General features: G+C 33.2%; 1 protein-coding gene and 1 long non-coding RNA gene across 4 annotated transcripts in view; both read left to right on the top strand.

Moving 5' to 3' along the window:
* The window catches only part of EcR (Ecdysone receptor), an 830271-nt gene that overhangs the window by 179042 nt on the left and 625714 nt on the right, over positions 1-25515 (top strand). The window lies entirely within an intron of this gene.
* On the top strand, positions 596-2974 carry LOC147064453 (uncharacterized). The gene is made up of 3 exons (XR_015071904.1): positions 596-1190; positions 1245-2633; positions 2680-2974. It is a non-coding gene; the product is annotated as an uncharacterized LOC147064453 (long non-coding RNA).

Here is a 25515-nt window from a genome sequence, read left to right as displayed (position 1 = left end):
TACCTATACCATTGGCGAAGACTCAATACACATCGAGAGTTATATCTACAAAGTACCACGAAAAGTGGGAATCGATTTTTATTACATCCGTAGGTAATTATTACAACGCGAGAAACTATCGATACCTTTGAAAACTGTTAAATTATCGGGTCTGTAATTGAAACTGATATTTATATGAACTAGTGATAAGTGACATATTATTCAATATACATAATTTTTAACACGTCAGAAACATCCCTATTCGAAAAAATCATGAAAATAAACTGTCGGCGGGATAGGACACGAACCTGCAGTAATCGCATTCCGGCGAATGTGCTTTACCAATGTTCAATAAAGAATATTACTTTCTTAAATCTTGTGAATTATTCGTTGAATAAAAAAAATAGTTTATTGAACATATTCAGTTTATTCTGGATATCTCGAATTAAACCGAAAGTGGTGAAAAAACTTATCGCGCGATACTTAGCGTAACTACATAATGCATGTATATTAATTACACATTCATCAGACCTGTATAGTATATTAAATTTATCTTACCTCCTTCCAGAGGCAGTGCCAGTGGTTGGAGATAAGCTTTGGAAATCGGACATAAACAGTGCTCATTAAACTTTATCAGTCATACTTAGGTATTAATCAAAAAACAATTAAACCCTGTGTAAACCAAGCCATAATAGATAATACACAAAAATATACACTATCTATAAAATATATAAACATGCCATTAAGTTTAAATCATACATAATTTTAGATATTTTATAGATAAAAGAATATTTTTTTATCTATTATGGTTTGATTTGTAATATGAAAACAAATAAGTATGACTGAAAAAGTGTGCACAATTTTTGTATGACCTCCACAGCCTACGTTAACTATTATGGTTCGGCTTAAAAAGGGTTTAATTGAATTTTAAAAACCAGCCATCCACGTCTCTAGTTTGTATTCTTTATTCAACGAAAACAAATAAGTATGGTTTACAAAGTATTTATGTCAGATCTCCACATCCTACTTCCGCCCTTAGCCACTGCCTCATTCCGACAGATGGTTGGTTGGTTAAAATTTGCGCTGGTTTTTTGCAATCATAATGACGTGTACTTGGATTCTTGGATGAGAAAATATTTGCATACTGCATACAGTATAGACAAACATGTCTTCTGCTATACACACTCACTGTACTCTGTATGTATTCTCTTGTACCGAAAGTGATAATTCCTTACCAATCCTATTTCCAAACAAAACCAATACAGTCTTTTAGTATGCAAGTCTGACTGAATTAACTTTATTGCAGACATCTCTATTTTTACAACGTTTTTATTAGCTCGTATTCTTGTTTGTCCGTTGGTTGTTTGTCCAGTACAAATCTTGCAATCGATTTTTAACTAACTTCCCGACTAGCTAGACACTTGAAACTTTTAGAATATATCTGAACACGATGCCAATACATTCTATTAATACTTTTAGCCATCTTTAAGCAGAATTGAATTCATTTTCAGTTAATTCTGTTTTGTATGAAAAGTTATTTCAGAAAAATCCGAAATCCAATCCACTATTATCGGTTGCTAAGGGGGTGGTCCTAGCAACGAAATTATTAATATATACGTGCGTTACTATGGGAATCAAAATGACATTTCAGTATTCTATATTTGTTTGTTTGTTTGTTTTTTATTTACTTCATATCAAGTACAAGTTTGAGCATATTGAGCATAATAATTCAACAGAAAATTTGAAAAAGTTGTATATAAAAAGTTCTTTTTATCTTGTAATTATTTATTCTTAACAATAATACGATCATGACATTACTCTATTCTCATATTCATCACTACAAATAATACCTATATATTATTTTAGTTGGTGGAAAATTTGCCTTTAGCGGAATGCACATACTGAACTGGGTCCCTAAGGTAAACTACGCTTTGCTACATCACGAAGTTGCACTACTGTATGCTCGCCTAATCGAATTTAAAGTTTGGACCCAGAGCTACAGGTGTTGCTTATCTAGTCGGAACTCCTCAGACATCTCCAGGCTTGTTGAACGATTTACAGATGACTCATCAAAGTGCAATGAAAGTATTAATTATTATTTCAAGCTAAAATGCTTATCATTCAATTCCATATTAGTTCTTTGATTTAAATTAAATACACTTAGTCAAGACCATATTGTCGAAGAACATATTTTGTTAATTAATAAATTACCTATTCATTACACTTCTGTATATTTTGGATATGTCTCTATTTCTTGCGATCCTGGTCATTCCTCAGTGTAACATTATTAATGATATCACCGGCACATAATTCACATGTTCCAAGGACCCTTGTATAGTCGACTTCCACTTCTATCTATTTGTATGTAAGTATTTTTTTTTTTTTAATATATTATCATTTTTGGGACCCGGGCTTTGCCTTCCCGCATCTTCATGCAGTGCGGTCTCAGCAATGGCGAATACACACTGACTACTAATAGCGTTAATTATTGTTTATATACCAATTTAATACAATACCCGATAGATACCCGGGTCGAAAAAAGTGACTCAAATGGAATACTACAAAACTCAAATCAATTAGAATTGCATACATAATTTGAAAACACTTCTGAGAAAATATGTAATCAATAGAACAAATCTTTTTTCCATCCAGCAGTAATCCAGCAGTAATCGAACCTGCGTCTCTCTGGTGTAAAATCAGCGATGACGATGAACCGCCACGGAAGTAAACAAGACATCACGTAACCCGACAAAAATATTATACTCCTGTTAAGCCTTTTATGTTAATTAATACATTTTGTTTCCACTTTCAATACCGAATATATCGGTATTGTATGATTTTTAAAACCGGTATTGCAGTCCCTAGGGACATTATCAAGTTGTTCATTATTGCTGAGTAACTGATTTAGATGGATTTTTTAGAGTATTTAGACAGAATACGTGTGGTAACACCTGCATTATAACAAACAACAAGTCATAATAATTCACAATGTACTAAAAACTATAAAAAAAACACTAGCTCTCCCAAGCTACTCCTCGTCTACGCTGGTCTGCGGGGATTCAACTAATTTGAAGATACTAACTTGATTACGTACTCCCGGTCTTCAGTTCTCAGTTCTCTTGATACATCACATGTTCAGGTTACTTATAAGGTTATTTCCTCCGTGAACTTTCAACAGTTGTACGTACTTAACCATTACCAAGCGCTGGCATGCCTTTTGGATTTTAGATACCTACTTAGAGGCTATCCATAGACTGAAATCGTATGCGGTTTGGAACCGTGTGCCTTACTAAATTTATGATTTCTGTTGATGAAGGGTGGGGTGCAAGATTAGTAAATGCGCTCCCTAAAGACATATACATTTTCAATGATGTAGGTACTTTGCATTTTGTTTTTGAAACTGTATTTTTATGGGATAAAATTGTATGTTTTTCGTTCTCAAAAATTATATTTTTCTGTATTAAATTGTACTTAGGTATGTTTTGATTTTTTTTTATTATTATTATTGTTATTATATATTTTTTTTTTCTATATTCTCTTCTCTCTTGTGAGGGTAATGTTTGACTTATAATGTTAATCTCATGTTGTGTACGTCTTGAATTTAGATTTGTTATGTCCAAAATGTTTTGTATTCTTAAATAAATAAATAAATAAATATTCCAATTACCAACGTACCTACCTAATAAACATATTGATGTACCTACTCCTACCCATATATAAAAATATTTTGTATTGATGATGGCAGTTATGATACAATAATAATAATTATAAATGGATGATTTTTCTGTGTACAAATCCATACACATAATTTGAGTGGTTATAATATTATATGGCCCAGTTGCAGGAATTTAGTTATGCTTTGAGTAATATACCTATTAAATTTGTGAAAAATACACAGGTTTTTGAAATTTTGGTATAATTGTGTAACTGGTTTGAACTGTTTCGAGGCCCCCTTTTAAATTTTCTCATGAATCGATTGCGTAATTTGCGTCAAACAAAATCGCCGCTGAGAATACAACACAAGGTAGACCACCCTCCACGTAACCTTGCAATTTGGAATATTTTTTTTTTAGTTAATTGATAAAATCAGCCAATCAGGCGCCTGGCATTTAATAATACACTAGTGCTTATTACACAGAAATCTTGTCACTGTGTACAATTGCAAAGTTACGTGGAGGATACTATACATAAATTACGTATTGGAAATTTATTTGTAGGTTTTTTAATGAGTACCTACTACGTAACTAAAATGTAGTATGTAATATAAAAATGTAAAGTAATCTCTACCCAATCATCGATTTAAAATTAAATCATCAAGTTAAACGTGAACATTCAATATTAAAATATTTATGTACGTAACATTATCTTATATTGGCGTAACCGTTTATTATGTGATAGTTTATGCTTCTTATGTTTCAAAGCTTGAACCTCGATCGCGATATCACGGATAAGTTGGAATGAATAAAGCAGATCACGAAATGACCGCACTGATGAAGCCATCTTCTCGTGAAAAACAAACATCTCAATTCAAACAAACGTTCATCCATTCGTGAGAACATAAATTGCATCGATCCCACTTGCATCGCACCATTATTCATCGAGATGATGATGTACGATCGCGTCGAGATCTTGAGATGTTTACCGGTAATTTAAAGGGAGAAATAGGTCACTAAAACGTTCTTTTGGGAACATTGTTCAAATAATAGTCACCAATAAAATATAGAGACTATCTTAGAACACTACCTACCTACTTACAAGGTTTCACCCTTTTTATCAAAAATTTGTACTTATACTATTGTCATATAGATTAATCAGAATCACACCTACTCAAAGCAAGAATAACATCTAATTCATTCAAGAATAATATAATTTTATATCAATTACTGACGCGATATGGCACTGGGACAACTTTACGCCAGGACATGTAGACGCCGCACTGTCGAATGAAATAACGTTCATTAATAAAATAAATAGACGTTCGTTATGATTTGATAGGTACACAAAGTAGACGAGGATGTTTAACAAGTTTCTATCGACTACTTAGTAGTTTTAATTGATTTTACTCTTGACATAATTTTTTTTTATTGCGGATTGAGAATTATTATGCTTGACGCTTCATATAAAAATAAATTAACCCTCTTCTCAGTGGAACTTAAACATATGCACAATTAAATCATTATTTACGTGTGCCTATTTAATTAAATCTCACCAAGTATTAAATAATATATAAGTATTAAGTAAGTATATATTTTAAAAGTACGTACCTATAATAAAATTAACGAACGTCTATTTATTTACATTCGATTGCGCAGCGCCCAGTTGTGCCAGCGCCGAATCATCCGATAGTCGTAAGGGGGAAATTTGAATGTTTTGGGGGGCAATTCTTGAAATTCGCGGAATTCTTGAAAATCATTTGAAGAGGAAGCATAGCACAAGGATCGCACTAATTTTGAGTTGTACATGTAACGGAATATAGCATATGTATTTACGAAAATTAAATTTAAAATAGTATGTATTGCCTATGTGCATTTTTATTTGAAGCAACTCATTATTTCAGAATTAGTTATGTAACTATCAAATTTTGAGGAGGGGCATGGAGATTTTCGAAGCGTTGAAGTGGGGCTTGGCAGAAATAAGGTTGGGAATGCCATGTGGCATGGAATAAGTGTTAAATTAATACAATGCGTAAACACGTGTTTATCAAGTTATATTATTAAAACGCATAAAAACGCTAATTATGGATTTAGTAGGTACCGCACTGATGCCTCGCTGTTGTGTTTACCTGTCGTCTTTTATTAACTATTGCTGTGAATTCGAATTTATTCTCCTCTACGTCTTCCCTGTTTAAAAATATGGTGCTACGCCTCCACTTTCCACGATAACTTTGCCATCGAGAAAATACAGACTGAAAAGTTAACTAATTAAACTGGATTTGAATACAATGTTCCGAGTCTTCGTTAAAAAGTTATTTATTATATTGTTTACAGTTTTCAAGTAAATTTTAAAATTTCAAAATTCGAATTAAAACTAGTGATCTTCACAATTAAATCGAGAATCATTGTGGTACCTAACTGACCGTGTATCACGACGGTTCGAAACCGCGCTGTTTCGTTTTATGTAACAGCAAAAATATATTGTCGAGGGAAGTCCAATCCTGTGGAAGTTACACGATTTAATCTTACTTATATCATCATCACGACTGTTTATATCGAGGTCATAAATTCCCTGTCAAATGTCGCGAGACGTTTACATGCTGTATATTTCACAGTTGCCTCACTTTTCGTTTAGGCATTCAATGCAACTAGGAATTTTACCACATGCATTTTTATAAAGGTTGGTCGCGTTTTTTAGCAGTGGACTGTAATTTGAAGATGCTGGTTGGTGGATTACGGATCTGAGGGGGGGGGGGGGTTGACAGGATGCCAGATAATGACTTTTTATGTTAAGAGTTGGTGGTTCGGTATTTTCGGAATGTCACTCTTAGAGTTTCACTTGGGTTTGGGATGAATGATGATAAGTTCAGGACGCGACTTTCGCTTTAAACGTATCATATTTAGCGCAACGAAGGCCAAACAGATGCATTTTGAGTCACTATGTCGTTATCGCGGCATCGTTCGTATCGTACCGTATCAGTTAGAGCGCGATAGCTTTAACAAGCCTAGGCGCGTCGGCTGTCATGAAGTAACTGCTTGTAATGTCTAAAGGGTACACGATGGACGAATCACTCTAATGGCATACGCACACCGGTCTACGAACAATTCACAAATGTCAATTAACGACGGTAAAGCTGTAACAAGCCTGCAAGTGTCTGTTTTACAATAATAAATAAGGATTTGAGGAGATAGGTGGGGAAATAAGGAACGACAGCCAATATCATTGGCCCAACCAAAGGTAAATATTAAGGCCTAGGTACCCAATAAACTAAATGTTCCACAACCCACCGGCGACACAGACGTAAGTCGTTAAAATGTACGATACCATAATAATACGACTTTTCGTCTTTCGCTATTTTCATCATTATTTTCGTGCTGGTACAATTAATATCCATTCAATTTTTATTTATGTATCAGCCATCGCCATCTAATTTCTAAGTGAATCAAAAAATTAACTTACTAGATAAATAGTTACGATATAATTATAAGGTATCAACATTCTCGCTTTTATTTCGAAGATTTTTGGACGCATGCATTATTTCGGACATGGCTTTAAAACACGTTAAATATTTGTATATATACATAATCACGGAAATATATCTGTCATTCAAAAGAATTATATTTTGTTTCATTGCTTAGTGAAAATAGTGTCGTGTAGATTTTTTGCTTCCTCATAAGACATATTTGAGCGCGTTATGTATTTATAAAGTTGTTATTAAATTAGCTTGTTAAAATTACATTCATTAAAATTATTCATAATACCTAATCATTTCTTATCGATGTTTACGTAACGAGTCCATTACGCATTATTTAAATTTAATTACTCAGCTATCGATCTATATTTAATATCGATTTTGCCACTAAAGTTCATTGAACTGGTGTAAATAATTACTACATAGTATCATTTAGTGTTAATTATTTTTGATCAATGAACCGGAATTTATCAAATTGACACATTTTATTTCCTCATTTTAAAATGGCACCGTGGCTCATGCAATGGCGCGTTGAGCTGTCACGCGTAATAGTTTCGCAAGTAATTTGGTTATAATAATTATGCATCTGTACCTACAGAAGAATTCTGTTTATCACTATATCTATCATATACAACTTTCCGTAATTTGTAACACATTGATTAACCTTTCGTGTCTACTATTTTATTTTCCCGTGACATACACCTATTGGTTGCCCCTACCCCTAAAGTAGTATTACCATATTGTCCATATTGCTGATCATCTAAGATCTAAGCCTTAGCTAAGCCGTCACTTGTTTATCTTACAACTTTCTTCCTTGAATTTCCTACAACCATTTCTTATAAAACTCGCACTGTGCCTAATATAAATACAGACAAATTAATCAATGTGCATTATTGTCATTTAATAACTCCTCGTAATGCATGTCAAGATGGTATATTTGCTGAACAACCTAGTTAAGGTGCAAAGCTTCCGATGGGTGTTTTAATGAATTCAAGATGGCAGGACACCAAAGATCCTCACCTGACGGGGTACCCCAGCAAAATTGTCTTACAGACAGACCGCAGAACATAAATGACCTGAAACGATTATGCGGGGAAACATTGGAAAAATAGGGATGGTTCACGAGGGATACAAGCTAGTGGTGGATACTAGTGGTGGAAACTAAATACCGAAAAGAATATTACTAAATAATTTCTTACTTCTTCCTTCGAGACCGGAACGTGTTACACCCAATAGCTATCAAGGAAAATATTGTTCCAGATGGAAAAAGCCTCGTGCGAGTCTGGCCTAGTGTCAGAAATAAATTGGCACCATTTGTGGCAATGTCACAAAATGCAACGCAAAAAATAAGTAGTTACAAGTACAATCATGCGGCTAATTGATCGCGCGTCAGCTGGTTTATAGACATTTTGGTTGCTTATGTCATAGATATTTTTTGCCTCGTGTAGACCCAAATACCTCGAGGATTGCAATAAATTGCAAACGTGCTATTGATTTCTTGAAATCATACAATTTTTCTCACTAAATCGCGAAATATTATTATGATGTAGAACTGAAATGTTTAGTTTTGATAAAAGTATAGCCTATGAAGGACGACCTAAAGGTCCTAAAGGAACAGGCATAATGGTAGGAATTAATCGCACTTTGCCTTAGTCAAAATTCACGATAACAAATCCTAAACATTTATATAACACTTTTTACTTCGTTAAATATAATTTCACCAAATAAATAAATAAAATCACCTAAAATAGTTTGTAATGATACCAAAATCATGTCACTTTTTTAAAACACTGCTTTCACTAAGCACTGGTAAGTTTTCAGGGTGGTTTCACATTGGAAATGGATGAGATTTGACCAGTCAATAGAATATAACTACGTGGTACACCTAAACTAAATAACACAATATATTTTATTTTCAATATCAAGTAGAGAATGTGTGCAAAATTTGCGAATAGTAATTTGATCGTGGGATTTTGTGAATGGATTATTTGCCTCCATCGACATAAATTTTAAATAATCATAATTGTATTATATTGTAGAAAATCTACACAATGAAAAAAGTTGCAACTGTGCAGATTAAAATAATTACACAAATATTCTTATTATGTATATTATATTTATTTCAATAACAGAAAAAAATAAATAATTAATTTTTAAATAATATTATTAGTGTGTCAAAATATCTTTGAAATAAATTAATCCGTTTGTGAATGCAAAATGTCTTTTGATAAGTACATACTTAATAGTATTCAATTTCAAGTAGTGTTGTAATAATCTATTGACAAGTGTAAACTATATCTTTCCATGCGCAAATTGATCATATTTTAATAGTACTTATGTCTCGTCGTTGATTTGAGAAAACCATCCATTTCCATCGTGACTGTCTTTTTAAATGTTGTCAGAGTTTGTTGAAAACAGCTTGTTAAAATGTGTGAATAAGTATAATATAATATACCTATTCCCCTTAAAAATATCAAATTCTTATACATCTAGGTAGGTACTTACATATTACTTTCTTTTTTGAGGATTGACTTTCCTGAATTAATTTAGTAAAAGTGAAATATCTATTGACTGCAAAATCATTTTTTTTTAATCTTTAGATTTGTTATTTTGTATAGAAATATGTTCGCACGGTCAAAAATGAATGGTCGGTAAAATATGATATAGGTAGTAGGTAGTATGTATAATCATGAAATGCTGCCAATTTTTCACAATTCTGCAAATCAAAGCACAATGTGCGGGAATTGCTGGTATTATTAAATTTGTGTAAAACCCGACTGAACCCGAGTGGACTCGAATTTTCGCGTATTATTTTTAAACTTGACAATGTGTCTCTGAAATAACGAAGGTCAAGGTTGACGTCACACATAATATACTTGCTTACAATATTACAAACACAAATATAATTGTGTCACAACGTATTTGAGTTTAATGCTCGGTTTATGTCCGTTTTGTGTCTATGATTTTTTTCAGTTTAAAATAAAACACTATTTTCCAAAAGGAGTTCCCTACTGGCTACTCAATATTTTTTATATGTATAGGCATGTTTATAATAGAAATGCGTATTTATAAAGTTAGGTACATATTATATTAAACCCTTTTACGTAGGTAGATTAAACAAACCAAAACAACTTGCACAACTTTACAATTATATCAATTGAATACTTCTTCTTCTTTCTTTCACCCTGTCACGTCCCAACATTGGGGCATAGGGCAAGCACAAGTTGGCGACACTTCCCTCGGTTCATCGCCAACTCCTGCGCCTCCCGCCATGTCAGACCTGCAGCACGTAGGTCGCTTTTTTAGCACCGCTGCAGGGTGAGGGAGGGCCGGCCACGGCGACGGAACCCTTGAGGCTATGCCCCACAGTGCCACAGAAGTGCTGCACTCTTTGGCGGCATCCGGAATACGTGTCCCAGCCACGTAAAGCGTCTCTTTGTGTTAACTTCAATCACCGAAGGCTGTTGTGTCTCCTCACGAACTCGGGTGTTTGTAACGCGGTCGTACCAATGTACCCCTAAGATGCGGCGGAGACATCGATTCTCAAAGCTCAAAAGCCGAGACTCTTGAAGCTTAGTAAGATGCCATGTCTCACAGCCATACAGGATCACAGGTAGCACGCACGCGTTAAAAAAACGACATTTGGTCCTCACAGACATTTAATACACATCACTAAATTAATATTAATATGGGACATACAATATATATTAAGGCTATACCTCAGTTGATAGGTCTAAAAAGATCGTGGCTAGGCGATGCGCGGATTGCGGGTCGCGGGTGGAAATGACGCATGCCGAACGAAATATAATTTGTCATATAAATCCAACATGCGTCCATTTAATGTTCTGTTTATTGTTCTATTAGTAACAATAATAATATATTCATTGACATGTTTTCTTTTTCAAGTAAATGGGTAACGTTTTTAGTCATCTTTACACGATTTAAGAATTGATACCTTCGTCGCCATCATGAAACAAATTGACGTATTCACATCTCGACGTTCGTTCTCCGAATCCCAGCGAGTCCAAAATTTCGTCGCGCATATAGTTGAAAATTATTTGCCGTTTCACTGATGTATCGTCTTAATAACATATATTATTTAATAAACTATCTTTTATTCAACGAATACGACACAAGATTTGAGAATGTAACATTCTATATTATATTGAACATACATAATTTGAAAAGATCTCATGCTTATACACACTAGAAAAATCCTGATTTTTTCTAGTGTGTATATGCATGAGATCTTTTCAAATTACTATTTATGTTTACTATTATTTGCGATTTGGTAACAGTTCAATAATCATTATAATATAAACAACTTATTTTAGGATTGTAATACTAATGATTATCTTAGTGTGAGTCTGACAAATAAATTTCAAAGCAATAGTGTGATTCTTACATCAAATAAACTTGCAATGGGAAATTTCCTAAGACCTCAATAGGAATCTCGTCGAGTGTGGATAACTTGTATTTAGGGAATCCAATCCCGAGCCAAAATTCTGATCCCGGGATTGGCATTTTTTTCCATTGTTTATATAAAATTTTTATATTTACACATAACATTGATAAAATCGATCAAAAATAAATCTAGTATAATTCATTCTATTTAAGACATTTATTGTTAATATTGTATACGTTCAATCTTGGAAATACACAAGTTTAATTGAGTAAATAATATTGTAATATAAATAATAATGTGAATTAAATATGAGATTGCTGTTTCTGATAGTAAGGACATAATGAATGGATTAGCGAGATTTAAAATAGTAAAGCAAATAATCATGGCGTACGTATGGCCTTTCCGCTTCATAAATCTAATTAGTCAGCCAAATATGAAATCATCATGGTGGAATTACTTTGTTAAAAGTGCGAAGCATTGTTTTTTTCCAATCTTTCTCATTTTTAATAATTTATGTGAAAAAATAAAATGAATCGGCTACCTACCTACACATGGGTATAAATCAAACTTCATTCAAACTCAGTTTATTTCTAATGTACCTAGTTATTTTTTATTAAAAGTATTTTTTCTGTTATATTTTCGATTTTATTTTATTTTCCATACAAATTGATAAAAAAAATCAATCCCGAAATCCCGGGATTATGTTTATCAATCCCGGGATTCATAGGTATCGAAAATAGCTCGGGATCCCGGGATCCCGGGATTGGAATCCCTACTTGTATTACATTATAACAATTCGATAATTTGAAACTAACTTATCAAACTAATTTTCTTTTGTTCTTGATTCATTTGGAATGTGTTTTACCTTTAGCACATTTTCGTAAGTTTATATGTTAAAAATAATATATTTTCTTTCGCGGAGCGCCAGTTCGATACCTCTGCCGAAAAATTGATAAAGTATTATTTTCGCGGTATGAGTGTCAACTAGTGCCTACTTGAACTCGTATGCATGGGGAAACGTTTCAGTGTGTGGGTGTATGTTTAGTGTGTTAATCCGGCGTGGTCAACGTACCTATTTTTAAAAAGCAGTGCAATGTCAGTGTCAAGGGCGAATACATCAAGTGATGTCATTTTTTTTGTTTGTTTTGCAATTTATTTTAATAATGTGACTTTGCGTCCATGATGCATCACCCTGACAATAATAATACGACTACGTCAGTCAGATGCACATCGGAGTCAGTAGGAATTATTACTTTAATTATTCACGACCAGTGGCGTGACTAGCAGAACACTAAACAGTACATGGCTCGCTATCACAGAACAAAATAATAAATAGAATTCCGATAAGGAAGATTCAATACACTACATTTTGATGCATAGTTTTTAATGTGTGAGTGTCCTACGAAAATGAAACACGCATTACGCACGTGCAATAGTGTTTGTAATACACCAATATTAAATGAGCATCAATGCACAAGCCGAAAGCAGTTGTCAGTATTCCACGGATGACGTATTCTTGACATGTGTTTAAGTTTATCCCGGATTATTCCTTACACGAGATCGGTTTGCTACTCCTTACCCGTTAGGGTTAATGTGAATATTCACCAACCATGGCCCAGTATAGTCAGGACGTGACATACAACTGTAAACTTCGATGGTAGTGCTAGTTATTGCTCATCATTCGAACGCAATTTGGCAAACCGTTTAAGCATACATAATTTGAAAACATCTCATGCATAGGTATACTCACTAGAAAAAATCTTTTTTAGTAAAGATACGACACTCGACAGGATTTGAACGTGTAACCTCTGGATTCCACGCATATTCTCAAATCTTGTGTCTTATTCGTTAAATTAAAAATACAGTAAAATGATTTATTGCGATCAGTTAGGTATTTCATTACATTTGAAATTAATCAATAGAATTGAATAATACCTATAACTAGCACTACCATCATAATTCGCCATTCAGTACCGTGGTTCAGCACCCTTGTCACAAAAGGATTTTGAAAATTAACGAATTGTCGTACTGTCAGTCTTTAAAAGTATTCTTCTCTTTTACAACTCCGCGAGTCGTAATTTTATTTTATTTTGCATAGTTGAGCTTCTTTCCCCATCTCTGTTGTTTATTGCCGTCCTTGCAAATATAGTTTGGCTGGCGATGTCATCGCATTAGTGGTAACCGAACTGATTGTTTGACTTTATTTTTATTTTTACAACGCGGCGGTTGATTTGTCACGACACACATTTTCCATTAAAGTGGTTTTTATTTTGGTCTTAAATACAAACCGAGCGTGAACTATTTTTACTATTGCTTCAAAGCAAAAAAAAACTCTGTAAACTAAAAGAAAATACTAGGTAGGTATATCCGAAGTGACATCAATAAAGATGTAAATTACTTTTCTCTAATTTAATTTCTTTTACCATCATATTTATTATTTTTCTACACTAGGCTTCAAATTGGATACTGTCCAGCTTTTCATAACATAGCAGCTTTTCTATTATATTTACAAACACTAATTTTGAGTAAACCTTGCAAGATTTTGTACAATCTCGAGTTATCCAATAGTCATAAAGGTAAGGAGGGATAAATTACAAAATATACATTGAAAACTCATTGATGAGCACTAAATAATCAGAGCGTAGTAGGGGGTGACATATAAAAACGTCTGTTGATTATTAATCATGTATAATTCAAATATCAAGCAAAAATTACGTGAAACGTGCTATCAAGTTTTTTTAATAATATATTACCTATCTGCCAAAATAATTAATTAAAATACTTAGTCTTTTTTTGTTAGCACGTGGCTTTATATTTTCACTGTTTTCGGATATTACAAATAAACTTAAATGTTAAACAGTGTACCTACTCATTTAGTCATTAAGTTACTTTCTTATATAACTATTATTCCTAACTACTCAATTTAAGTCGAACATTTCAATTATTGTGTAAATTATGTTCTATTTTCAATTAAAAAAAATACGTTTTATAATCTTCTTTCATCAAAAATGTTTAAAATTTCAATTTCAATCACCAAATCATGATTAATTAAGACGGTTTCAAAAGAGTCAAGGAAAAATTATTAAGTATACAATACTTACTGTTAATAAAAATCGCGATAAGACATAGAACTAGTTCACTCAGCAGACGCGAAAAGTACCTACAATTCCGTCAATTACAATTTGGCTACTTCGCAATTAGCCAATTGCTGTTCGTAATAATTAATATCATTCTTACATAACCTATACGTCCTATCTACTGCATATAATAGATATATACGAATAATATTCAATTATGGTAGTGTCAGTACCTACTTACGTGTAAAAAACAAACAAACAAATAATTAATAATAGCGCTTACCGGGATGGGTCCGAAGGCCATACAACAACGAATTGACCATAGCCTAGATTTCCAACAATACTCAGTGTCGATGACTTCGTTATTTATTTAAAAAAAATATACTTACAAGAAAATTATTCAACCGACAATGTCATAAAATGTATAAACATTTTAAAATATCTATTTAGTTTTTTTATCAGAGTATCTACGATTTAAGATTGTTGAGCTAATATCGATATGCAATGCAATTTATTATCAAATACCCACTAAATATAGCTGTTGTTAAAATAAAATCGTATCAATTTGACCTAAAATAAAACAAAAATTACGTCAATCTTCTGCCATAAATTATTAATTGTTCGGTGTATAAATCACACGACTACGTTGGTACGTACGAAGTTATGTTATTTTTATTTATGTTGTGTTTCCGTCTTTAAAACAATTATTATTATATTTCTGAAAGGTATCTTCAGGTGGGCGTGAAAATGGATACGTACACGATGGGCGGAAGAGTTTTTCTTGGAATCACGTGGGTTTAAACTCGACCGGATAAGGCGGCTGATTTCCCCGATGAAGAGGATCAAGCGAAAATTCGTTGGGAAAGGTCCGGGTATTATTTTTTTACCGCCCACTGACTACCGCGAGACTGAATCGATATCAAAAGCACTTATTTATATTGCCACGTGATGATTCCTATTTCCTGCATAAGTAGGAGGTACCCACGTATTGTCATATAATAATATTATAGGTATACATCCTAATTATTATTTATAACTATTGACAAGGCGTCTGTCTCTTTAGATAGGTTGGTACATCATTTCATGATTTCATTACAATATGCTGTCACTCGCAAAATAGGTATATTTGAAATATATAGGTAGGTACGTGCACCCCACAAGGGGGGGGCTCATAGGGCTCTAGTCTGGGGGCCTGGACTCATGGGGTGCCTGGCGTGGTGAGTTGACCAAATAAGTGAGATAAACACACATCACAAATATGCTCTTATTCTAAAAAAGGTCGCTTGCGGCGCTGTTTTCCTTTAATAATGATTATATTTTAAAATATGCGATTGTGTGATGTAATTTTTAATTGCGTTATTACTTAATAACGCCATAATTCAAGTTAATGTTAGTTTAAAAAAAAACACTAAATACCATTAATTTTATCGTGAACGCCATTTGGAAAACGCTACTGTAGAGCGTCACATTGCCTTTAACCTTGGCGATAGGTAGGGGGGCCCGACAAAGATGCTAGCCTTGGGGCCCGCTTGTGGATGTGGAGGCCATGGAGATGCCTTTACCACGATGGGCGAGCAGTACTGTGTCGGCTTATAATATCTCATGTTCGAATCCCGGGTCTGGCAAATTCACATTTTGTTTTTCAATGTGTATTAGGACGCAGAGCAGTAGCGGGTTTATGGATTTAGAAGCCCGAGGCACTGACTGATTTTGAAGCCCTCTACGATAGAAAAAAATTAAAAAAAACATATTGCTACTACCAATGTACCCATCCAATAAACATGAAAACATCTCTTTCTTAGAATCACGTCCTGTATCTAAAAATATTATTTATCGATGATAAAAGTGATGATTACAATATTAATAATAATTATAACTGCTTGATTTTTATATCTATAAGGAACTACACATCTGTTTGAGTGGTTATGTTATAATTAGGAAGCGGATTTATATACAACAAAAAACATGATTATATGCATGCACGTATGCACTTAAAATCAATAAAATGTGCACTAAAACCGAAGAAATATGCAGTTATAAATTGATATTTTTTGTGGGAAAAAATTAAAATACCCAGTTTACCCAATATTACTGACAAAAAATCGAATAACTGGTTAATAAATTTTCAACATAATAGTTTTTTCACAAGTACAAATAATTTAATAATTAATGCAATGTAAACCAAACAAACGACACACTTAACTATTCCTAAATACTATTTTCTGTTTTTTTGTCCAAAAAAAAATTACAATATATTATTTTTCAATATGCTCTGGCATTAAATGTTTCCGCATAGGTATATTGTAACTAATAAATAATTAAAAAAAAAACTAAAATTATAAATTTAAAAGCTCTAAAATATGCATTTATTTACGAAATATGCACTAATGACTCAAATATGCTCTAACGTCTCAAATATGCATTTATATGCACAATAAAATTTTATTTTTGGATTCTGTGTCTTTCAAAACAGATTTCTGTGTAACTCACGTAGATGTGCATACCTACATCCTAACAAAACATGCACTAGCATATAAATCCGGGCCCTAGTTATAATATATGCCCAGATGCTGGAATTTCGTTATGCTTTGAGTAATATCAGGTATTTTATAAACCTATTCATTTTGTGTTAAATACACATATTTTTAAGATTGTAGTATAATTGTATAACCGGTTTGAATTATTTTGAGGCCTATTTTAAATTTTCTAAAAAATCGATTGCGTAACCTTCTTCAAAGAAAATCGCAGCTGACCCAGAGCATGGACCTAATAGGTTGAGTAAGTGGGTAACATAAATTTCTCGTAAAAACTGTCAATCCAACCTCTACTCTGTGGAGGTCCATAATTTATTATGAATACACGAAATAAAATAGATAGATACCAAGTACCAAAAAGCTGAATTTAAGATATATGGGTTTTAATGAATAATTCGTTTATTGTTAATGAAAGCACTATTTTATTTGCTTCTCAATAGATTTATCATACAACCTTAATGTCCCTTAGAAGAAAAAATACAATTTATAATAATTAAACATTGTAAGAAAAACATGTTAAAACAACGATATCTTAAAAAAGCACTAGAGTCCGATTTCTATAAGCTGGCGTACACGTCATCACAGTTCTTTTATGAAATAGTGGAACTAAATTCCCCCCGCTTCAGCATCTTAACCATGGCCCCCACAAGGGAGGGATTAGGAAAGGCCCGGCGTGATGGATCGACCAGATAAGTGAGATAAACGCACTTTAAAAAATCGCTCTAATAGTAAAAAAGTCGCCTGTGGTGCTATTTTACTTCAAAGGTATTAACATTTTAAAATGTGTGGTTATGCGATACAATTTTTGATTATTGTGTGTCAATACTCGATAACTCCATAATTCAAGTAGATGTTTTTAAAAATACGAAAATCACTAAATAATTTTACCTCGAACACCGTATGGAAAATGCTTATATAGTGTCACATTGGCTTTAACATTAGCGATAGGTAGGGGGGGGCGCCAAAGGTTCTAGCCTGGGGGCCATGATCGTAACACTGCATTACGTCCGCCCCCCGCCAACTCCGTCGTCAATGCGACGCTAGCGACGCGATGAGGTGTACGCCAGCTTATATAAATTTAAGTCTACGTCTAACACTAATAAAAAAAGACTATGTGCCACGCTTTATATTGAAAACGGAGATCTAGTTTTTCTTTTAATATTAGGTAGATATCTTAATTCCATAATTTATTCATTTGATTTATAAAATTTCTCTCGGGAGGGCGTAACAAATGTTCCCTCGAGTGCCGCGTTGCCGACCACACCAACAGTCTTCAACACCTGGTATGCAATATCCACCGTGCCTATTTCAGGCCTGCATTCGCTAAGTGGACGTGACACAGTAGTGGTGAATAACTAACTGTCAAGTGTGTCAGCCGACGCCCCCACCTCTAGATGCCCGATGCAGTAATTTTTAATTTTGCCGTAAACTTGGTCTATTTCGGAAATCACCGCACCGGATGCGGCTCCCGTATGCAGCTGTTCTGCATATTATACAATTATACAGTATACACCCTGGCGACATTGCACCACGAAATGGTATAATCGCGCTTTGCAACGCCGATACAATGCATTTTTAAAGAGTTAAATTTATCTTAAATTTATTACGATTGGATACTTACGATGGACAGGTAAAAATGTGGAAACCTGGAAGGAAAAAGAAAAGTTCGAAGACCCAATTGATCCAAGATTAATTGCGTTAAGACGATACATCAGTGAAACGGAAAATAATTTTCAACTATAGGCGCGACGAAATTTTGGACTCGCTGGCATTCGGAGAGCAAACGTCGAGGTGTGAATATGTCAATTTATTTCGTGATGGCGACGGGGGTATTAATTCTTAAATCGTGTAAAGATGACTAAAAACGTTACTCATTTACTTGAAAAAGAAAACATGTCAATGAATATATTATTATTGTTACTATTAGAACAATAAACAGAACATTAAATGGAGGTATGTTGGATTTGTATGACAAATTATATTTCGTTCGGCATGCGTCATTTTCACCCGCGACCCGCAATCCGCGCATCGCCTAGCCACGATCTTTTTAGACCATGCCTCAACTGAGGTATAGCCTTAATAGAAATATGAAATATTACTATACTGGGTCTTCAAAACTGAAGATCTCAGAATAGCCAGGCATAGAGAGATATACTTACTGTAGATTTATACAGGAGTGTAGAACGATTGATGTTTATGAACTGCTCTTAATGCAGTAATCCACGATTTTATACACACTACTGACTACCTACAGGATGTCAAAAGTAGCGAATCACTGTGTATCTATGTTCTCTTTAGAATCAATTTTTAAAGAGTTCAATCTGATACATATTCTCATAATATAAGTAATAAAGGGTGATATAGGGAGCTTGAAGATATCTTCAGTTTAGCGACTCATCCGCTTTGCTTAATTTTATTATACTTTCTTTTTTTCTCTTCTCTCATGGGTCTTTTAAAAATACCGTCAGTAAAACCCCAAAACCAAAGTCTTACTTCCACTGTTTTACCCATAAAGTAAACAAAAAGGGAAAAGTGAATAAATTCTAGAATTATTATAATATGTCGTCGTTTTTCGTTTGCCATCAATCTTCCATAAATCATTATCATGACTGTGAATGAGCATTACAGAATCTTTTCAGTTTTTCGATATTTTGATATGGCCCTAAATGTAGTAGAAGTTGACACTAACTTTTAATTTCTATTCATACATTATAACAGAATCAGTGCATGGAAACATCGAAACGTAGTATGAGAGTAATTTATTACTTTATCTAACGACTTTGTATCGCATTTGAAAGCAATTTGTTTCTAAACTGAGTAAATAAATAACTTGAGACTGCGTGCTCTCCAAAGTTAAGTGAAGCGATGACCTTTTGTTGATAAAAGGTTTTGTGGCAAATTGATAATGCTGCATTATTGTTTTACAATAGAGCCAACCAACACGGCATCTTCGTATATAGGTAAATACACAGAACATGAAACCCTGTATTTTAATACAATGGAATTTTGTTATTGTATTAAACCCATTATTTATGGTGAAGAGTGGCGGATATAAAGTTCTACTATAGATATATATATATATATATACCATCTTAAATCGTCCGGTGTTCGGATTTAGAACTAAACTCATCACAGTATAACAAGTATTGCATGATATGTGAAATGTTAGTATGTTAGTATCAGTCAGCGGACAACTTTTACTGTTGGATCTATAGCAGTGGTTCTCATGTGCGACCCTGGTGGCTGCATGCGCCCACCAGGGCATTACAAAAATGTTCTTTCAAAAACATATTTATAAAACTATGAAATTCGTTGAATACACTCATAGTCATAACTTGTCTTAAATTTCTTTCCACGTACAAATGATAACTTCGCGTTTTCAGATGATGACAAATGAAAATTCCATAGGACTACAAACGAGTTTAACATCATTTTCAGTATTTAATTTAAATAACAGGGCTAACGCTAAATATGCGTTATTGGAAATGAGTCATGACCAAGTAGGTACTTAAAAACAGAGCGTTGGAGCGAACCCTTTTTTGAGTTGCTCCGCTCCAACTCCGCTTCGGGACCTAATACTTGCTCCGGCTCCGCTCCAGGGTCTGCTCCGCTCCGGGTAAAAAGTTTTAATAAGTATAATATTAATATTTATACAAAATATGTTGAAAAAACAAAAAAAATAAGTAGTTTAAAAATAATTGTCATTTTCATTATTAACTCTATTAAACAAACCGACAGCAAATCGTCACAGATTATTTGCCTCATCTATCAAAAAAGTGAGGTTATTTATCATTCGGCAGTGTTGCCATATTTGAAAGAATTCCAGTGTTGCAAAGTGTCAAAATATACTATTTTCATTAGATTTTAAGACGAAAATGTAATAATAAAAGAAAACATCCAGAGCAGTGGAGTACCTACTACAAATTTTCGGTGCTCTGGCTCAAATTTCAAATCAAACGAAAATTTTGCTTAAATTTTTTCAATCATAACAAAAGTGAAATTTGGTGCGGCCACCAGACGTTTCCATATAACTGTCAATGTCAATTGTGCGGCCACAGTTAAATTTCACGTGAGATCCACTGATCTATAGTATACCCAAGTGTTGTCCGCTGAGTAAAAGTGGGGCCACACCGGCAACAAGTCGCGCGACAACTCGTTAAATTTTACGATAATTATCATAATTGCTTAAGAAATTTTACGATAATCATCATGCTTATCGTAAAAATTAACGAGTTGTCGCGCGACTTGTTTTCGGTGTGGCCCCGCTTTAAGGACTTGTTTACACGGCCTTAATAATCATTAGTATGTATTCGCTAGTCGCACTAACCGCTAAGATACTTTAAACGCTGAGTACACGAATATACTAGTATAAGTGTAAATTACTTATTGAATATAACACAATATCAAACACCTACATATACATAAATAATATAAAAGAAATAAAAAAGATACACCAATTAACTTCCAAGTATTTTGAAAACTGATTTATTTCAAAACCGATTATCTCGGCTAAAACCAAACTAACTGACTTAAGCACTTTTACCCCGAAACCCAAAATTTAATGTTGGAACATTCTTTATTGAACATACATAATTCGGAAACACCTCGGAATTTATTAGGCGAATAAAACAAAATAGCTATTGCTTTTATCAGACCGCCTTTTGAAGACCACTGCCTTAGGTCCTTCCTCCACTATCGGATATTAGCTTTTCGCTAAACATAATCAATTAATGAATTCAGCGTGTTTTAGGACAACTACACGCCGCCACTGCATGTATTTTGTATTTATATTATCTACAAATGCTTTACTTTATATTAATTGCTATTGTGTACTTCTAATCTAAACACAACCGAGTGATAAATTTAGGTAGAAGCTTTTCAATTGTGTGAAGGCTTTTATGGAATCCCTTTATGTTCTGTTTCAAGTCACTTTAAGTTTTCTCTAGGTGACTGTTATTCCTTTCAAAATAACCATTATTACTCGAAGAACACTCGCCTTGTTAAGCCTCGCTAAGTTCAAGAGATGGAACATCCTCATTGTGGACTGTACTGGAATTTACTCCCCTTATTATCGTGGCGATGGTCAATTATGGACATCGACCGAAGCTATTTTAAAACCATTTCGATCGCAATGAGGCAGTTTGTTGCATTATTTAAGCATTGATTTTCCAAATTATAAAGCTCGGTTATCGATTTAAAGCACTTCGCATTGCCTCCTATATTATTATCTTTGTAGATGGGCATTTTCGCCAAAGTTTGTACATTGCGTTTTTGGCATGTCCCATGACTTTGATTGATTTTTTCATAGTTATTATATTATAAAATGTTGGAAAGTTATGTACTTTTAACATGCAAATTTATTAATTTACTCTATTCAATCAGTTAAATACAACTATCTGACCTGTATATATTTTTAATTGATTATTTAGATCGAAAGGTAGTGCGTTTTTACCATGTCCCACCCATAAATTCAAATAAACAAAGTCTGATTTCGTCATTAATTTTGAGTGTGTAAAATTAAATTCGTAGTGTTTTCAACAGCTTACATTATATATTTTTGGAAAATATATAGTTTTTTCGTAAATTTGTACCAATATTGAAAAAAAATCACGTTTAAAGTGTGTCCCAGGATATTTGAAAAAGTGGAACTCCACATTCCGTTACCACGATTTTAGCATGAAGGCGAAAAATTTTCACTATAAATATGTTTTTTTTTAATGTAGCAACATTTTTGTATAACACTGATCGCCATGTACACTTTAAATTGTTGGTGTGTGTCGGTATCGCTATCGGAACAGGTTGCTTTCTGGGTTGGTCATTTAAGAAGTTCCACTACTGTTACCACGATTTATAAGGTAAGAAAACACATATTTCTATTTCACATACTACACATATGGAGCTTATCTTTCATACTACAGATATAATAAAACATATCGCAGGTTTAACAATAAAACTAAGCTAAATTTTGGCTTCAAACACTTCTGAAACAGAATCCGTTACTTCCACTCCGAAACTATATTGGTGGTAACGTATATGTGGAATGTAAAAGTAACGAAATGGCATGCATAAAGTTGGGTTTACAGTGTGTGTTTAGTTCTTCATAGATTATAAAAAAAATTATTTTGTCTGTTCGTATGAAAAACAAAAATATTTTCATTAAAAAATATAAAAAATAACCTGACTATAATATAATAATATAATAAAGATTAAAAAAGTATGTGATATGTCTGAATACGCAAAAATAGCGCACATAAAAGTATGGAGATAAAAAAAAACAACAGAAGGAAAAGAAAAAACACCAGACTGAAATAATTGCGAGACAGGCACTGGCTCTGTCATACTCTTTCTGTTATACGCCACCAAAATTTTAAAACTTCTCCATACATTTTAGGCATAGAAATTTATAAAAATGTATGAAAAAGTATTTTTTTGTCACGTTTAACAGAAATGTGTACTCTCGATTAGATTTAATACCTAGAACTGTAGGTATTCACGAAATGTCAGAAAAGTACGTCTTGATTACAATCAACCTGTATAGCTACATTTTATGTTGATGAATACAATTAAATTTCAAGACAACATAAAGTCGAACTTGGTTATTACGAGGAAGATGGGACCGACTGAATTTGCTTGTTATAAGCGTTACTCGTTATATCAGAGAATAGGTATTTTTAAATGAGCATGTCACATTACACAAAAAGCCGAAAATAAAAAATTTGGAAACCATCGTAAAAATCCCCGAAACGAGCATGGCATTCATAAACTACAAAAGAAGTTGTTTATTGTAATTAACGCTGGTAGGTACCTACGGACTTCACAAACCTTGGATTTTTCAACCATATGCGTGGATACTTTTTTATTATTGTCGGTGAAACACCAATAAGGTAGGTACTTAGACACTTTACTAGTGTCATAAACGTAATCCGACCCCGGCGGCATCCTGTCCAATCGGATTTTATTGCTTAGGGTCGAAATGTTTTAAAACGGTCGACACATTAACAGTATTTTAGCTCGGTATATCCGATAAGTTGCTCGTTATAACAGTGAAAGAATTAAATGTATGGCGAAAATCATAAACCAATTGTCAACAAATGTTTCGTTATTACATCCGAGATCTCGCTATGTCAGAGATCGTAATAACCGAGTTTGACTATAATTATTTTCGTAAAAGTTATATACTCCGTGCCGCGCTAGGAACTCGCGTCTGAATCCCTTGCTGATTTTTTTTTTCATATATTGTTAATTTGCTTAAAAATATTTTTTATCTGAGTTACAAATAATATAAATGCCAAATAAAGTTATGGTAATGTATAGTGTGTCAAAATTATTACCTACCTTATTTTACAAGTATTGTGAAATTTATTATAAAATATGTCTATTTTAGTGATTAAGTTTGATTTGTTTTGTTATTTTGACGCACGTTGAATATTTATCTGTCTATCAAAAAATTCAAATAAATTTCATAAAACAAAAATTTGTTTTTATGGTAACATGTAACTTAAGCTTTACAAATTACACTCCGTTACCATTTCGTTCCATTCCGAAAATGTCCCCAAAAAAGTTGAACGTTAACTATTTTTCATTTGATTATTAAATAACGAAACTTATTTATTTTTCCAATAAAATTTAGTAAAAGTGATTATTGTCTTTAAAAAAATAGCAGAACGAACATTGATTGGTTTTTTCAAATACTAAAGGAAAAATGCTCTGCCATTATAGACATAGGGTAACGGAGGGGAACGAAATGTGCCCAAGAATTAAAATTCAATAATATTTTTTGACTATTTGTAGTTTTATTTTGAAGTGTATGGTTTTTTTAATCTAATAGAGCTCTTTTAAGTGATAAAAAGTGTTTCATTCATGTTTTAAAAGCTAAGTTTCGTAGTCACGGAACGGAAACTTATTATGCCCAATTTCATAATAAAAATGATATAAATATTGTATTAATCAATATTTTGCTGAAAAATTGCTATCACCAATTCAGCAATAGAACAAGGAATCTGCTAGCTATATAAAAATGGTTAATTTGAGTGAAAAAATAATATTACCCAAATTTCAAACATGTACAAACTTTGGCGAAAATGCCCAGATACATAATATGTATATATATAATGTTGAAATCAGTGGTATAACTATGAACGTGCAAAATAATACTATAACTATATAAACTGATAATAAATACTTGATGGAATTTGAATTTAAATTCTAATTGAACTGAACTTTGTATTGTGTATGCCTTTTGAGTCGTCTTTTACGACCCGGGTTTCGCTATTAAGCCATCTTTAGGCCATGTAGATTGTAGAGGGTGGTGACAGGTTTCTAGGTTGTGGCTCAGGTGGGAGGGCGGCATGGCGGATCGACCAGATAAGTGAGATAAAAACACACATCATAAAT

Source organism: Rhyacophila brunnea, unplaced genomic scaffold (genome assembly GCF_057557595.1).
Source record: "Rhyacophila brunnea isolate RB1 unplaced genomic scaffold, BYU_Rbru_1.0 scaffold_7, whole genome shotgun sequence".
Lineage (NCBI taxonomy): Eukaryota > Metazoa > Arthropoda > Insecta > Trichoptera > Rhyacophilidae > Rhyacophila > Rhyacophila brunnea.
The sequence above is the reverse complement of the archived record's forward strand: the minus strand, read 5'-3'. Positions and strand labels throughout refer to the sequence as shown.